Genomic DNA, 18099 nt, shown 5'->3' on the forward strand with positions numbered 1-18099 from the left:
GAGTGCTCAGTGACAAATTGAATATAGTCATGAGTGCAATTGAGTGTTTGGAAGCATCATTCACAGTTTTCAAGCTGGCTATTTTTGAGGGTGCCTTGATGTAACTTGCAATAATGTGCTCAGGGCAGATCAAAGTGAGACTGCGCAAGACCTCAATGTTGGTGCGTGTGCATGTGTAGTGCCCCTGAGACCCTCAGGGCACTACAAGGAACTGCATCCTCTTGGGGATGCAGGACCTACCACCTGGGACCTGGAGTATCAGTGCCTTTTCCACCAAAACACAATCTAAATCCTAGTTCTCCTCTCCACACTGTGCATAGAGGGTTAACCACGTAACGGGATGGTTGCCATGGGAACGAGTCCCTGGGTATAGCCAGCCTGGTGGGAGGGGTCAGACGCTCAGAGAGTAGTCGGAAGTGGAGTAGCACACAGGGAAAGTGTGCGGACGTGCCTGAGCTGGTTCCGTGTAACGGTGACCCCAGGGGTACAGGAGAGAGGTCGCCAGGATGGGTACCGAGATACCGCTGGGACCGGAGCTTGCACGGGGCACAGGGCCCTAGGTCAAGCACAAGTTTTACTGTAAAAATAATGATAGCGCAATATGAGGAGCACCCGTGGATAAATTGCTTTAGATTAAAATATAAAACTGCTCACCTGATTGGGTTGTGCGCCCTCGCACAACCTCGGTAGTGAGTGTGTAATTCCTCTGGAGGATGAGGGACTGAGTTAGCTAACACTATCCGATGTTTAGCTGGGTGGATCTGGACAGTTTACCGCTGGTGGCTCCTGGTTCACCGACTCCTAGAATCCTGGAGCTCAGATCGGCTCTGCGTCCTCCCGCTGGGTTGCTCAGAGTGGACTATTACGATCTATTACTCGCAGCAGCTCTTGCCGGATTTCCCTTGCGGGAGTAGACAATGTAGGTAAAATAAAGATGACCGGTCTTATGAGCGCTAATGATAGATCTAAAATCTGGGATTTTTTTGTAGATAGTAAGGCTTTATTGTTAAAAATAAAGCTCTTGTTTTCACAACGCGTTTCAGCAAGATCCACTTGCTTTCCTCAGTGGATCTTGCTGAAACGCGTTGTGAAAACAAGAGCTTTATTTTTAACAATAAAGCCTTACTATCTACAAAAAATCCCAGATTTTAGATCTATCATTAGCGCTCATAAGACCGGTCATCTTTATTTTACCTACAAGCGCAAGTTTTAGACTGTTTAGCAAATATCTGCCCGGTGAGGACACCTTCACGGACTTCATTGCACCAAATAATCTGGGGGCATCAGCAATAAACTAGGATTGGGGTTCGGACACTTACCTCCCCGCAGGGTCCGCACTGGCCATCGTACGGAGAAGGAGACTGTACCCCACAAGGGACAGTCGGGGTCCCCAATTTCTACACGCTACAGGGACTCAATCTACAGAGAGTGTCGGGGACAGAGCAACCTGGGTCACTACATTGGCACTGGTCCTCCGGGGACCTGAACCAGCAACCCCTGGGCCCACAGTGAGTGGAGACTGTTAAAGGCAACCTGGTGTGGTCTCCATTATTGCCCTTCTACATCTCCCAGGCACAGCCCTACCTGCGGAAGGCCTACCATTACAGCTGCTACTACCACCAGCCCTGGGAGTACCTAGATTAAGCAGCGGCGGTTCTCCATCCCTAACCGCAACCCGCAGGTGGTGTCACATGACAAAAACTTTTATCTCCCCTGTAAATACCCCCCATTAACAAAAGGGGCCCAGAGCACAGGACTGGGCAACGGCCACCAGAGTGACATTCCCATTTGTTACCGCCCGGGACCAAGTACCCTCTTCTCTCAGCGCTACACGTAACGTAGGATGCGTCATGCACCCGAATTCAGAAGGAGGACAAAGATGGCCAAAAGAGGAGGTGCCGCACCCGGAGAACGGAGCCACCCATTTGACCCATCTGCACCGAACTGACCGTTTAGGTAAATATTATAAAGTCATTTTTTCATTCTACACAGCGGCCTGAGCTCTTATATACAGCATGTTAGAATGCTGTAAATAAGAGCCCACTTGTGGTGGCCGCAGCTTATAATCACCAAATCTGGTGACAGGTTCCCTTTAACTAAAGTCCGGCTAAACTCGGATAACTCAAACATCCACGGGTCCGCTCATCCCTAATTAAAACACATGCATGATAGAAATGGGAATTGGCAACAATATAATACATGTGCAGGTCACGTCTGCTTTTTTATGAAAAAAAAAGCAGGGTCTCAATTATACTACCCCCAGGTTTATGGCAGTCTTATTCCTCAAAGAGGATAGGTAATGCAGTAATGCAATGTGAGAATTTCAATTCACTACATTAGCTACAGTATCGAATTGTAGCAAGCTACCACAAGTGGGAAAAATGGGAAAACACCCAGTGTGAATGCGGCACTTTCAGGTTTTTTTCCTGTGCTTCGCCAGTTCATCTGGGTTGACAAAAAGTAAGCCTGGATAGGTGAGCTGATGTAATATTGAATTATATGAAAAGTATAAACCAAGGGAACTTTATAAACTTTTCCCTAGAAACTTCAAATTTAAAATCTTCGGTAATGTTTCCCATTTCATGTGCTATCTTAGCAGCTTTCATTGATTACCGTGGAGAGCTGTTGTTACATTGACATGAGGCGATTAAAGCGCTAGCATTAGAAGTTCTTCTGTGTCATAGTCTTTTACAAAGGTTGAGCACTAAAACCTTCCTGTAAGGTCAGAAAAGGCAAGATAAGACATTTGCTAACAATTCAGCAGCAGTTGACTGTTAACCTTATTTTTAGACTGAAGTAGCTTATGTGAGGACATATCATATCATTTTAAAAAGAGTAAAACGTTTGCGGCAAAGGAGCTGAATGTAGAATATGAAACTTAACCCTTTGCCGACTTTTCATTAACTTTTGATGTTGCTGCTATACTCCAGCAATCTAGCTGGGGCTCCAGAAAAGAAGACAGATACAGTTTATTATCATTCCTGTCTTCTATTTTGCGATCTACATAGTGCTCAATGAGTGCTATGTAGTGAACAGAAGCATCGCCAACGTCGATATTGCCATTACTGCCAGATGTTAGCAGGGAGCAGCAGAACGGTTGGTTCTTAGTAGACCCTGATGACTTGTGGCAACCTTTCACTATTTTAACTGAAACTGAAATGTTTGAGACCAAGTGACATCCTTAATGTTGGCTGATCACTCCTGCCCTCAGTCCAAGGCTCCTTTAAATTAGAGCTGAATCCTACCTGCCTGGTAAATTTAGTGTCCTATGCCTAGTAGAGGGATGTATGTTAGTGTAGGGCATTAGGCAAATATTAGGCAAATGGGCTCACACAATTTGTTCAAATTGTAATTTCCCCATTTATAAGTATAATGTATATAGCAGTAATGCAGTTCAAAATTTTGCTTGTTTAATGTTCACATACAGCAGGTGAAATACATATTGAACACGTCACCGATGTTTTCAGTTAATATATTTCTAAATGTGCTATTGACAAGAATTTATCACCAGTTGTTAGTAACAGCAACCCTTCCAATCCACACAGGCAAAGAAATCAAACCATAGACATCCATAAATTTAGTGATGTGTAATAAATAATGAGACATGACACAGGAAAAAAGTATTGAACATATGAAGAAAGAGAGGTGCACAAAGCCATGGAAAGTCATGGCATCAGCTGAAATCTATCAGTAATTAGAAAGCAATTCTGCCACTTAGTGAAAAACAATATCAGCTGGTTCAACTGATGGGCTATAAAAAGGTGTCTCATTACCAAGGTGCCACACAAGGAACATCTTATGATGGGTAAAACCAGTGAGTTGTCTCAAGACCTTTGCAACGTTATTGCAAAAACATACTGATGGCATTAGTTACAGAAGAATTTCTAAACTACTGAAGGTGTCAGTGAGCACTGGTGCTCTCTGAAATGTTTCAGACAAAGAAGTGAAAAGAATTAACAGAAGAGTTGTCCAAGAGCCAAAGACCACCTGCGGAAAGCTATAGAAATTCCTGGAATCAGCAGCTACAACCTGCTTTGCCTGTATGCACGCTCATCAAGACTCCATTGCTGAACAAAAAGACTGCTCAAATACATTTAAAGTTTGCTCAGCAACATTTAGTTAAGCCTATGAAGCTGTGTGAGAATATAGTCTGGTCAAATGAGACCAACATTGAAATTTTTGAATATCATAATACACACAATTTTCGGATACAAAAAGGCACTGTATATCACGCCCAAAACACCATACCAACAGTGAATTTTGGAGACGGGAACATTATGGTGTGAAGCTGTTTTTGCAGCATAAAGCACTGACAAAATTCATGTACTTGTAGGATCAATAGACAAATGTACTGAGACATTCTTGATCTACCCTTCCAGAATGATGAAGGGTGGACATTTCCAGAACACAATGATCCCCAACACAGAGCCAAGGAAACTCAATTGGTTTCGGAGAAAGAAAATACAGCTGCCGGAATGGCCCAGTCAATCACCTGACCTGAATCCAATAGAAAATTTATGGAAGGAAGTAAAGCTCAGAGTTCATAGAAGGAGCCCACAGAACCATTAGAATTTGTTGTATGCTTGTGTAGCAGAATGGGCCAAAATGACACCTAAGCAATACATGCAACTAATTTCTCCATACAGGAGGCATCTTGACGCTGTCATCACGAAGAAAGGCTATTGTATGAAATATTAAATACATTTCAGTATGCTTCTTCAATACTTCTTCTCTGTGTGATTTCTCATTATTACACATTACAAAATTTATTGACATATATGGTTTATTTTCTTTGTCTGTTTGGATTGGATGAGATGTTCCTGACATCTGGTGAGAAATTCATGTAAATAGCAACTTTAGAAATATAACTACTTAGAAAATTGTTGACGTGTTCAATAGTTATATCACCCACTGTATACTGTACCTTAACCTGCTCAGAGTGCAGTTTTGTTTGTGAACTGTGTACTTTTTACATAGGTAACAAAGTGTTAGAAAGTATTTTTTTTATTACACAAAATACATATTAAAATCAATAAAAAGTGGGATATAACATCACAACTAGGAGCAATTACACTAGAAGTGTGGATATGGTTTTGCATGGGTTTCCCCCAGGTACTCTGGTTTCCTCTCACTCTACAAAGACATGCTGATAGGGAATTTGGATTCTTAGCCCCAATGGAGACAGTGATGATCATGTCTGTAAAGCCCTGTGGAATTAATATTGCTATATAAGTGAGTGAAATACTGTAAATACCAAACAAAAAGCAGTGTATTAAGCACAGGCAGGTTACAACTAAATAAAATTACCCACACACTAATTAGTAAACTATTGAGCTCAGTCAGTATTCACAGATAGGCATATGCAGTAGTATTAATATAAACCTATCTGTGAATACTGACTGAGCTCATTTGTAGCTTTTACTGATTAGTATATGGATAGTTTGAGTCAATACTCCCGTGTAATGATGAGCGAACCAGTGGATATTCGAGTTTGCTGAACAAGCACAAAGTAAAAATAAAAATTGGATTGGTGAACTTGACCCCGGACACCGAACCCCATGTAAGTGTAAAGGCTGCTTTACACCAGGCAATCTATCATGCGATAGATCGTCGGGGTCACGGTTTTTGTGACGCACATCCGGCATCGCTGGCGATGCCGGCCTGTGTGACACCTCCTAGCGACGCAGTATCGCTCACAAATCGTGAGTCGGGTACTGCTCGTTAGGTTCCATAATATCGTTTACTTTAGTTGACCATCGTTTCCGTGGTAGCACACGTCGCTCCGTGTGACACCACGGGAACGATGAGCAGATCACCTGCCTCCCGCGGCCGCCGCCGTCTCTATGTGGAAGGAAGGAGGTGGGCGGGATGTTTACGTCCTGCTCATCTCCGCCCCTCCGCTTCTATTGGCCGGCGCCCGTGTGACGTCGCTGTGACGCCGAACGTCCCTCCCACTCCAGGAAGTGGACGTTCGCCGCCCACAGCGAGGTCGCACGAGAGGTAAGTATGTGTGACGGGGTTTACTAACTTTGTGCGACACGGGCAGCGATTTGCCCGTGACGCAAAAAGGACGGGGGCGGGTACGATCGATTGTGAAATCGCACAATCGGTCGTACCGTGTAAAGCAGGCTTAAGGGACTCAAACTTATGTTCTATAAAATGGTATTAGTAAGGACTATGGGCTCTGCAAAAGAAAGGAATAAAGCAGGACAGTTATACTTACCGAGTCTCCGTGCAGCTGTAGCACTGCTTCCAGGTCTGATGATTACTGTAGTTCTCATACATATTCACTGCTTCCCCTGCCCACCATCAGTCCCGGCATCTGTGATTGGTTGTAGTCACATTGTGCCCCCACCCTCTGTGACAGTGTATGTGAATGGTTGGAATGTCTACATCCCTATAGCAGTGTAAAAATAAATAAATTAAAAAAATGACATAGAATTCCGCATATATTGATGCCTTGTGCAGATAAAAACAGACAGCTACAGGCTATAGCCCCCAGCTGTGTGCATTATCTTGGCTGTATATCAACTTACGAGGGACTCCATGCATCTTTTTTTAACCCCTCCCGGGGCACTTTCCGTTTTTGCATTTTTGTTTTTTGCTCCCCTTCTTCCGAGAGCCGTAACTTTTTTATTTTCCCGTCAATCTTGCCATATGAGGGCTTGTTTTTTGCGGGACAAGTTGTACTTTTAAATGAAACTATAAATTTTACCATATGGTGTACTGGAAAGCAGCAAAAAAATTCCAAATGCAGAAAAATTGCAAAAAAAGTGTGATCGTACAATAGTTTTTGGGATGTTTTATTCACGGTGTTCACTATATGGTAAAACTGATGTGTGGGTATGATGCCTGAGGTCGGTGTGAGTTTGTAGAAACCAAACATGTATAGGTCTACTTGTATCTAAGGGGTTAAAAAAATCACAAGTGTGTCCAACACGTTTTGCGCCATTTTCCGAAACACGTAGTGTTCTTATTTTTTGGGATCTATGGCTCAGTGATGGCTTATTTTTTGCGTCTCGAGCTGACATTTCTAATGGTACCATTTTTGCGCAGATGCTACGTTTTGATCGCCTGTTATTGCATTTTGCGTAAAACTTGCGGCGACCAAAAAACGTAATTTTGGCGTTTGGAATTATTTTGCCACTACGCCATTTACCAATCAGATTAATTGATTTTATATTTTGATAGATCGGGCATTTCTGAACGCGGCGATACCAAATATGTGTATATTTATTTATTTTTTAACCCTTTAATTTGCATCTGGTATCGTTTTTCAGGTGACCTGCACAGGGTACCCGTTACGGGTGTCCCAGTGTATTGTTGCATTCCTGCAATACTCCTATGGTTCAGCACTAGGAGTGTGGGAAGTTTAAACATACCAAGGGGAGCTTGGTTTTATGTGGAGCGCGTGGTTTGTAGCAATACTCGCAAAACTTGGAGGAATTGCAGCTTTCCATGTGAAGTTATTAAAACTCAAAAAATACTGCTGTGACTTTAAACGGACCGTATCATTGGAAAAATATATTTTTTGGACGTTTTTATTTTAATCTCTTCATCTGTGGAAAAAATGTCCAACCCTTCTTCATCATAATTGCTTTTTAATCGTATAATTTTTCTATCTGAAGGTGGTAGCCGCCGGCTGGGGCTCCACACACTTTTTAGAGGAATACTTTTTAGAGGAATAATTTTTCTAGAGTTTATATACTGTTGTTTATGTGTATTTATGTGATCTCTTGTATTTTTATCGCAAGTTTTCCAACACTGGAATAAGGATAGAAATAAATAATTAAAATTAAAAATTAATCCTTAATTCAGCGCTGATTTTATATATAGGAATTATTTCTAGTTTTTTTTACCATGGGAAACTCCAGCTGTGATTGCAGGTAAACTCAGAGACTTCACCGCTTACAGCTGTGGCTCAGTCAGTGTCTGCCTGAGTCTGCAGCCGGCGGTCATGTTCTCTAATGTACCCGCACGCTGCGACTTCAGTATGTAGCAAAGCTGTAATCATTGTGGGACTTTTTTGGTGTGGATTACGTCAGACCTTGGGGGTTAATAAATTAGGGGAAAAGGGTGTTTTTTTTGTTTGTTTTTTTTTTTAAATAAATAATTTTTCTCTGTTTTGTGTTTATTTCTTTTTACTTACAGGGTTAGTGATGGGTGATCACATAGACCCCTTCCCATTACAAATCCAAGGCTTAGTGGCAGCTGTGATTTTTTTACAAATCACATCTGTCATTAACTCTTCATTTTATCCCGATTGCCACCACACCAGAGCAATTGGGATGAGCTGGGTAGAGTGCCAGAATTGTCGCATCTATTGGCTGTGACAATTCTAGGTGGCTGCGGGCTGCTATTTTTAGGCTGCAGGGGCCCAATAACCATGGGCCTCCCCAGCCTGAGAATACCAGCCCCCACCTGTTGGCTTTATCTAGGGAGAGTATCAAAATTGAAGGGGACCGCATGTCATTCTTTAAAATTATTTATTTAAATAATAAAAATGATGCATGGGGTTCCTCGCATTTTGATACACAATCATGATAATGTACACAGCTGGGGGCTGCAGCCTGTAACCATCTGCTTTAGCTGTGCTGGGTGTCAATATACAAGGGACCCTACGTCATTTATTTATTCATTTATTTACACACTCCATTAGGAGACTGAGACAGCCTCTGTGAAAGCAACCAAAGATGCCAGTACACTGGCACTCTGACTGCAGTTTATGGCCTAAAACACACGGCATGAAAATCGGAGCGAGTGGAATGCGATAAAGCATCGCATTCCACTCGGACCAATATTAGCCTATGTCTCAGCACCCATGAGCGATTATTTTCTCAGCCCTAATTGGACCAAGAAAACAATCGCAGCATGCTGCCACTGTAATGCGATCCTATATTCTCTCGCACCTATTCAAGTCTGTGGGGCGAGAGAAAAATCGCACTGCACTCTCAGTACACCGGTGTACTGCGAGTGCAGGGCGAGAATGGCAATAGGCGGCAACGGAGGAGAGAGGGAGATAAATCCCTCCCCTTCGCAGCGCCAGCCCTCCTCTCCTCAGCGCCGACCCTCCCTCCTCAGTGCCGGTCCGCGCCCCGCAGCTGAGGTCCGATCGCATGATCGGACCTCAGTCGCAGTGACAATCACATGACACTCGGCTCCTGCTGTGCTGCCACCATGAGCCGAGTGTTATGCGAGGATCGCAGTAGTGCCCCGTGTGGCCCAGGGCTATCACAGATGCTGTCACAGGCAGTGGGTAGGGGAAGCAGTGAACATGCATGAGATCTAATGAGCAGACTCAAATGCAGTGTGACAGCCACGTGCGTGGAAACTGGTAAGTATGTCCTGCTTTAACCATTTTCCTTCCTTTTTTCTTTTAGCATACAAGTGATCGAACTCAAACATGAACCAGACATACAGGTAAAAGTCTGTGTTTGGGTGTAGGACCCAAACACCTGGTGTTCGGTATCCCAAAGTTTAGAGTTCAGGTTCATTCATCCCTGCTCCAGAGTGTGCTGATGTATAGATCAGTCCACAGAAATAAAATCTCAGGTCATGCCTTATGGACAGTACTATGACTGCTGTGTGTCTCTGATCGACTTTTTGTTGTATCAGTTATACAAGGAATCACCTGATTATTATTTTGAAACTGAGGTCTCATTTTTTATAAATGCTACTGAATTTAAGGTCTGATCTGAGGTTTGATGCCTCTGCTGCTTTTGGGATGGCACACTATTTCAATTTTCATGCAGACAGCACAAAAGCTGTACATCATCCATGGCTTTTATACAGGTGATGTCCTAAAAGTCTTTAGTATGTCATCTCTTGCCACAACCAGCTAGTAAAGTGCTACTATATGAAACTCTCCTAGGTTGAAATCGGCCCGTAGTAGAGGCCATACCATGTGCAGACATATCATTGGTGCAAACAAAGGTGAGAGGGCCTTCTTCTACCTCCATCGCAGGTGGCATTGTGCATTATGATGAACTATTGGACTGCAAATGGCCATACACTGTGTGCAGAATTATTGGGCAAATGAGTATTTTGATCACATGATACCTTTTATACATGTTGTCCTACTTTAAGCTATATAGGCTTGAGAGCCAACTACCAATTAAGTAAATCAGGTGATGTGCACCTCTGTAATGAGGAGGGGTGCGGTGTAATGACATTAACACCCTATATAAGGTGTGCTTAATTATTAGGCAACTTCCTTTCCTTTGGCAAAATGGGTCAGAAGAGAAATTTGACGGGCTCTGAAAAGTCCAAATTTGTGAGATGTCTTGCAGAGGGATGCAGCAGTCTTGAAATAGCCAAATTTTTGAAGCGTGATCACCGAACAATCAAGAGTTACATGGCAAATAGCCAACAGGGTCGCAAGAAGCGTGTTGGGCAAAAAAGGGGCAAAATAACTGCCCATGAATTGAGGAAAATCAAGTGTGAAGCTGCCAAGATGCCATTTGCCACCAGTTTGGCCATATTTCAGAGCTACAATGTTACTGGAGTATCAAAAAGTACAAGCTGTGCCATACTCAGGGACATGGCCAAGGTAAGGAAGGCTGAAAAATGACCACCTTTGAACAAGAAACATGAGATAAAACATCAAGACTGGACTAAGAAATATCTTAAGACTGATTTTTCAAAGGTTTTATGGACTGATGAAATGAGAATGACTCTTGATGGGCCAGATGGATGGGCCAGAGGCTGGACCAGTAAAGGGCAGAGAACTCCACTCCGACTCAGACGCCAGCAAGGTGGAGGTGGGGTACTGGTATGGGCTGGTATCATCAAAGATGAACTTGTGGAACCTTTTCGGGTTGAGGAAGGAATGAAGCTCAACTACCAGACCTACTGCCAGTTTCTGGAAGACAACTTCTTCAAGCAGTGGTACAGGAAGAAGTCGGTATCGTTCAAGAAAAACATGATTTTCATGCAGGACAATACTCCATCGCATGCATCGAACTACTCCACAGCGTGGCTGGCCAGTAAAGATCTAAAAGATGAAAAAATAAAGACATGGCTCACTTGTTCACCTGATCTGAACCCCATAGAGAACCCGTGGGATCTACAGGAAGGGAAAACAGTTCACCTCTCGGAACAGTGTCTGGAAGGCTGTGGTGGCTGCTGCATGCAATGTTGATCATAAACAGATAAAAAAAACTGACAGAATCTATGGATGGTAGGCTGTTGAGTGTCATCATAAAGAAAGGTGGCTATAATGGTCACTAACTTTTTTGGGTTTTGTTTTTGCATGTCAGAAATGTTTACTTCTAAATTTTGAGTAGTTATATTGGTTTACCTGGTGAAAATAAACAAGTGAGATGGGAATATATTTGGTATTTATTAAGTTGCCTAATAATTCTGCACAGTAATAGTTACCTGCACAAACAGATATCCTCCTAAGATAGCCAAATCTAAAAAAACCCACTCCAACTTCCAAAAATATTAAGAATTGATATTTATGAGTCTTTTGGGTTTGATTGAGAACATAGTTGTTGATCAATAATAAAAAAAATCCTCTAAAATACAACTTGCCTAATAATTCTGCACACAGTGTATACTGTTCTTGCACAGGGGACCTTTTCTGTCTGTGTCCGCCAGTGTAAAGAGAATTGTTCTGAACTCACCGTACAGGCATCAGCATACCAACACCTCCTTGATCCTGGAACCTTTCCCACAGCGACTTTTTGAAAAAAAACCCGGATGGGTCGAAACGTCCTCAGTGACAAGTCGCTTATCACTATAAATAACATTTTTGTATATACCACAAATAAATTCTACTATTGCATGAACTTTTATAGAGTGCAGTGAATTATTAAGTTGTGTTCGCCAGTGGGCCATATATTTTAATCCGTGTCCTTTACACCTTGTGCACATGTAAAAGCTTTGTGGATGGTGCCTGCTTGGCAGCATCTTGAGTCCCTACTTTCCAGTACTGTGGTGTTCTTGTCCTTCTATGAAATTTTGTATTTTGCACTGTATTTTCTCTTTTGTTTCTTACAGATTCATAAGAAGGAATCAGTGAGAAAATCTCCATTTCTATCTGGTGGCAGTACAATTACAGTGGCAGCTGAAATATACTAATAATAAAACAAGCCCATGGTTCTCCTACACCAGGTTTAGAAGACGGACAAACTATAGCAGGTTTGATACATGATGTTCCTTTACTTCCATCATTTTCATTCTGTATTTTAGAAATGAGTAAATTTAATAATAGAACCAAAAATTGTGAACATTTTCTTCAGGTCAGTGAAATAGCTCCAATGATTGTTATTATGTAGGGTAGGTCTCCCCCAAGTGGTTTGAAAGTTCAACCATCTCATTTTTATTTCTGAACGGGGATAATTCCTGTTCATCTGCTGTCATTTCTGTAGTGAAGGAACTGATGTCTGGTGTGAGGCACCTTATATTAAATGTAATTCACTTGTTCATAGAATTGATTAGCTCCTGGTCAGTATGTAGGATTTCATGGCTCTAGAAATAGGGTCCCCAGCTTCATTGATTATGAAGCAATGAACCTTATGCACTGATTACTTTGTTCATAGAATACTCTTGCCACTTGGTGTCAAAAACTCAACACAGTATGAAATAAGATCAAAATGTAAAAAAAATATATACTTTGTCTGGTAAAGATCAGAAAATAAATAGATCTATTGTTACATTGAAGTAGTGAGGGCAGAACAAGAATAATATTACATTGTGCAAATATCTGCCTTTTAGGTGCATGCGGTACATAGAAAAAGTATCTACAAAACTGTAAGCTGTTAGATTTTATTTGGGTCTGTTCACATGGAAGTCACAATGGCAAAGGTCCTATGAGTCCATACTAAAGACCAACCACTGCATCCAATAATACGCTACTACCACCACCATGTTCAGTGCTATACAGAGATCTTCACCATTCACATCAGTTCTTTTCCCCAGTGAGCTCATCATCCAATTATCATTTCCTTATCTCAACCCCGCATGCAATGTTTGAAAATTTTAAAGTGCCCTTTTATGCCAAACCAGGACTAGTTTAAAAGGAAAATATAATGAGGGTACATGGTGCATACTTCTCCTTCCTGATGGTGGACAACATTAAAACTTGGTTGAATTCAAACCCAGATCCCAGTAGAAATATTAGCAGTGTAGAATACAGCAACTATACAAATGAGCCAGATTCTAAGTTATGAAAATTGAAAATAAAGGTATTTTACTTCGAAATTTCAGTACAGATTTTGGTATGATCTTTCAAGCCAAAGTGGATTCAAAAGAAATTGGAAATATATATGAAAGCCTTAAAAAAAGGAGCGCGCCTCATCAGTTTACTAAATCTGGTTTTGGTCCATGTGTACTTTTTTACCATTACAATATCATTTTCTTAGTATGCAAAAAAATAAAAAAAATCACAGCTTCTCCTTCCCAATAAACAGTAAAAAATGGACTATAAAAAATGGGCAGCACTCAGATGACACATGGACGGCATAATTATGTGTTTTCCACAGACCCACTGTTTTGAATGAACAAAATTGATCTGACTCATATACATAAAAAAGGCATAAAAAAGGCATAAAAAACTTTAGGCATCTGTGCATAATTACCGTGTGCCATATTACTTTGTAAGGAGCATAAAAAATAGCAGTTGAATAAAAAAGCTCATAACTTTTGTGGCCACTTTTGACCTGATGGTCCTCTTTAGTCGAAGTCCAAAACTACTGTACTTGTGTGCTTGTCAGGCTTCATAAACTCCAGATACAGGAGATCCATCAAAACAGAGGCTGATGGTCAAGCGTAAAATATTCGTTATTATATGCCAACATTTTTGTCTTTTGTTGTTTAATACATTTTTTATTGGATATAACTTTCTTGACATCCTAAATATAAGTGCGTGTTATCCCCCTGACTGAAGATTTCTGTTTATTCAGGCTTCCTTAGTCAGCGTTAGTCACAGGTTACTCATCTCTTTTCTGGCTGTTTTAGATTTGTGAATTCAAAGAGCGGTTAAAGAAACTTAAAACGCTTAATTTTCTCATAATGGAAGGAATTAACAAATAAACAAAATAGTTTTCAGGTCAAACCCTGAAAATATACCTTTTAGATTTGTCACTAGTTTAACATGTTCATAACCACGGTGAATTTTGCGGTAATTCGAAAAGATGTTTTCCATTTTAAAAATGGGAAATAATTATAATTTATTCCAAAAACACAGGGGATGGATTTATTAATTTTGGAATTATCATTTATCATTAGATTCACTAGTATCAGAAACATTCTTAAAAACATTTTTGATGATGATTCTGAATTACATTTTGGAAGGTTTTTGCTTGTATGTTTCAAATACTGTAGATTTATGAGACTTCGGGGTTTTTTTTCTGTGAGATGAGTTGTACAATAAACAAAGTGACCCCAAAAATACTAATTAAACTACTTAAATATTCATATAGGGAAATTTACCTTCTTTAAAAAAATAATATAAGCAATATACATTTTATTGATATAGTTACAGATAAATTACTGTATTTTTCAGATCATTAGACACACTTTTCCGCCCAAACATTTGGGAGGAAATGAGGAGTGCGTCTTATTATCCGAATGTAGCTTACTGGTGTGGTGAAGAGGGGTAGCAAGAGGAAGGGGCAATGCTGTGAGCTGCTGTGCTGCGGGTGGTGAGGCCATCCTGAAAATGTTGGTGGTGCAGGCTTCAAATAATGGCGCCTGGAGTCAGGGCGTGCACAGATGGAGCTCTTGGCTCAAGATCTCATCTGCGCACACACTGCCTCCAACAAAGATCACCCAGCAGCGAACTTAAGAAAAATGGCAAATGAAGGTGGCGCATGTGCAGGTGAGATCTCGGCTTGTCATTGAGCCAATAGCTCAATCTGTGTACTTGCCGACTCCGGGTGCCGTTTCTTTGAAGCCTGCACCACCAACAGTTTCTGGATGTTGCCTACCTCACTGCGCCCGCAACGAGCATCTGGGACACCCGCCGCACCGCCTGCAGCATCGACGTGTTCCACCACCATCCCTGCCTCCTACGACCCCACTTCACCATCGCTGACGCCCCCCTTTGGTAAGACATCACTGGATTATAAGACAAACCCCCCCCTTTTTGTTTCTCTAACTTTGGGGTGCTTTTTTTTAAACCAGTGCATCTTATAAACCGTAAAATATGGTAACTTATTTTATATGCAAATGACTAAGAGGTCAGTTCACCCACTGGAATTGATTATGTGACGCCCCTGGACTATCAGGTCGTCACAGGGTACTGCACAAACTGCCCCTCCATGCAGTATTCCAAGTCCCTCATGGTTCTGGGTCCCTATCTAAATAGTGTTGCCTTCAACAGCAAATCAAATCCTAGATACACCCTGCACCACACCCACCAGACACACCAGTGGATGACTTTAGTGGAATAGAGTCACCCATCTGGGGGGGTTCAGGAAGGGGAGGAGAGGAGTATAGTCAGTCAGTGAGTGTGTAGAGTGAGAGGAGGTTGGGAGCGGTGGCTCCTAGAGAAGCTGTCTAGGTTGCAGATGATGGTCTGGGCCTAGAGGAGTCGAACCCCCAGTCGCAGGGGATTGTGTTAAGGTACCTGGTCCTGTCGAGGAGGACAGCCGGCAGCCTAGCACTATCACCGGTCTGGGACCGAAGGCACGACAGGGTACACGGACCCTAGGTCGGGGAGTAGCTTCAGGCAACCCAACAATTCACCTAAGGAGAACGGAGCCTTTACAAGCTGTTCTCACCCGCTCCAGACTTGGGGCATTAGCGCAACTTCAGCGTCTCCTATGCATAAGCAATAAAAGTCAATTTATAGTTTATTAGCTTATTACAACACTAAAATAACTATTTCTGGTACAATTTTTATAGAGGCTAAGTTACCAAAAAAATTTTTTAATTAGATTAATTTGTATTTTGGAGCAGACAGACTTTCTTTAAGGCCTCATTCACACATCATTATTATTGCATCAGTGTTTGTATGCCAATGCCAGGAGTGAAATTTACAAAGGAAACCAATAAGGCTACGTTCCCACGATCAGGAGACATTGCATTCTAGACACAGTGTCAGCCCTCTTGCAGAGACACTAGTATTCTCCGCAGGAAAATGCAGCGTCCATACCCACGATCAGGATTCTGGACGCAGAGGATTTTCGCTGTGTTCTGCCCGCTGAGAACACACACATCTCCACAAGCATAAATAGACATTCTATGGCTCAAGAAGCCACGTCTGTTTAAATTTTATATATGCGGCTTATTTTCTGTGCCCTAAACTGACATTTTTACTGATACTATCTTTGGGTAGATTGGATGTTTTCATCACCTCTTATCACATTTTATGGGGACCAAAAAACGTAATTCTGTGTTTTTATTGTTTTTCTTGTTACGCCGTCAACTGATTAGATTAATTGAACACCTCTGATGAATTCTCAAGAGACAAGTCGATCATCACTCTCCATCATTATTGAAAAATGGAAATTAAACCATGGGATTTGGTCGCCAACTTGTTCATCCCATGCATAGAAGACTTGTGGTCTTTTAAAATGATTGGGTTTATACAAAAAAATCATTGGGTTCATACAAACTACTAGATGACGTGGTTTATCATGTGTAGTCAATTTTGAATGAACTAATTTGAGCAAAACTCGTAATGACAGTAATATTAACCTAAGTTTCATGTTACTTGTTCTCATCAAAAGTTTAGATATTGTTCTTGTATCCAATGATATATTAACATGTTTTTTATTGGGTTGTACCCATTTAAGCTGAGCAATATATATATATATATATATATATATATATATATATATATATATATATATATATATACAGTTAGGTCCAGAAATATTTGGACAGTGACACAATTTTCGCGAGTTGGGCTCTGCATGCCACCACATTGGATTTGAAATGAAACCTCTACAACAGAATTCAAGTGCAGATTGTAACGTTTAATTTGAAGGTTTGAACAAAAATATCTGATAGAAATTGTAGGAATTGTACACATTTCTTTACAAACACTCCACATTTTAGGAGGTCAAAAGTAATTGGACAAATAAACCAAACCCAAACAAAATATTTTTATTTTCAATATTTTGTTGCGAATCCTTTGGAGGCAATCACTGCCTTAAGTCTGGAACCCATGGACATCACCAAACGCTGGGTTTCCTCCTTCTTAATGCTTTGCCAGGCCTTTACAGCCGCAGCCTTCAGGTCTTGCTTGTTTGTGGGTCTTTCCGTCTTAAGTCTGGATTTGAGCAAGTGAAATGCATGCTCAATTGGGTTAAGATCTGGTGATTGACTTGGCCATTGCAGAATGTTCCACTTTTTTGCACTCATGAACTCCTGGGTAGCTTTGGCTGTATGCTTGGGGTCATTGTCCATCTGTACTATGAAGCGCCGTCCGATCAACTTTGCGGCATTTGGCTGAATCTGGGCTGAAAGTATATCCCCGTACACTTCAGAATTCATCCGGCTACTCTTGTCTGCTGTTATGTCATCAATAAACACAAGTGACCCAGTGCCATTGAAAGCCATGCATGCCCATGCCATCACGTTGCCTCCACCATGTTTTACAGAGGATGTGGTGTGCCTTGGATCATGTGCCGTTCCCTTTCTTCTCCAAACTTTTTTCTTCCCATCATTCTGGTACAGGTTGATCTTTGTCTCATCTGTCCATAGAATACTTTTCCAGAACTGAGCTGGCTTCATGAGGTGTTTTTCAGCAAATTTAACTCTGGCCTATCTATTTTTGGAATTTATGAATGGTTTGCATCTAGATGTGAACCCTTTGTATTTACTTTTTAATGGAGTCTTCTCTTTACTGTTGACTTAGAGACAGATACACCTACTTCACTGAGAGTGTTCTGGACTTCAGTTGATGTTGTGAACGGGTTCTTCTTCACCAAAGAAGTATGCGGCGATCATCCACCACTGTTGTCATCCGTGAACGCCTAGGCCTTTTTGAGTTCCCAAGCTCACCAGTCAATTCCTTTTTTCTCAGAATGTACCCGACTGTTGATTTTGCTACTCCAAGCATGTCTGCTATCTCTCTGATGGATTTTTTCTTTTTTTCAGCCTCAGGATGTTCTGCTTCACCTCAATTGAGAGTTCCTTAGACCG

This window comes from Anomaloglossus baeobatrachus, chromosome 2 (assembly GCF_048569485.1).
Source record: "Anomaloglossus baeobatrachus isolate aAnoBae1 chromosome 2, aAnoBae1.hap1, whole genome shotgun sequence".
NCBI classification, from domain to species: Eukaryota; Metazoa; Chordata; class Amphibia; order Anura; family Aromobatidae; genus Anomaloglossus; species Anomaloglossus baeobatrachus.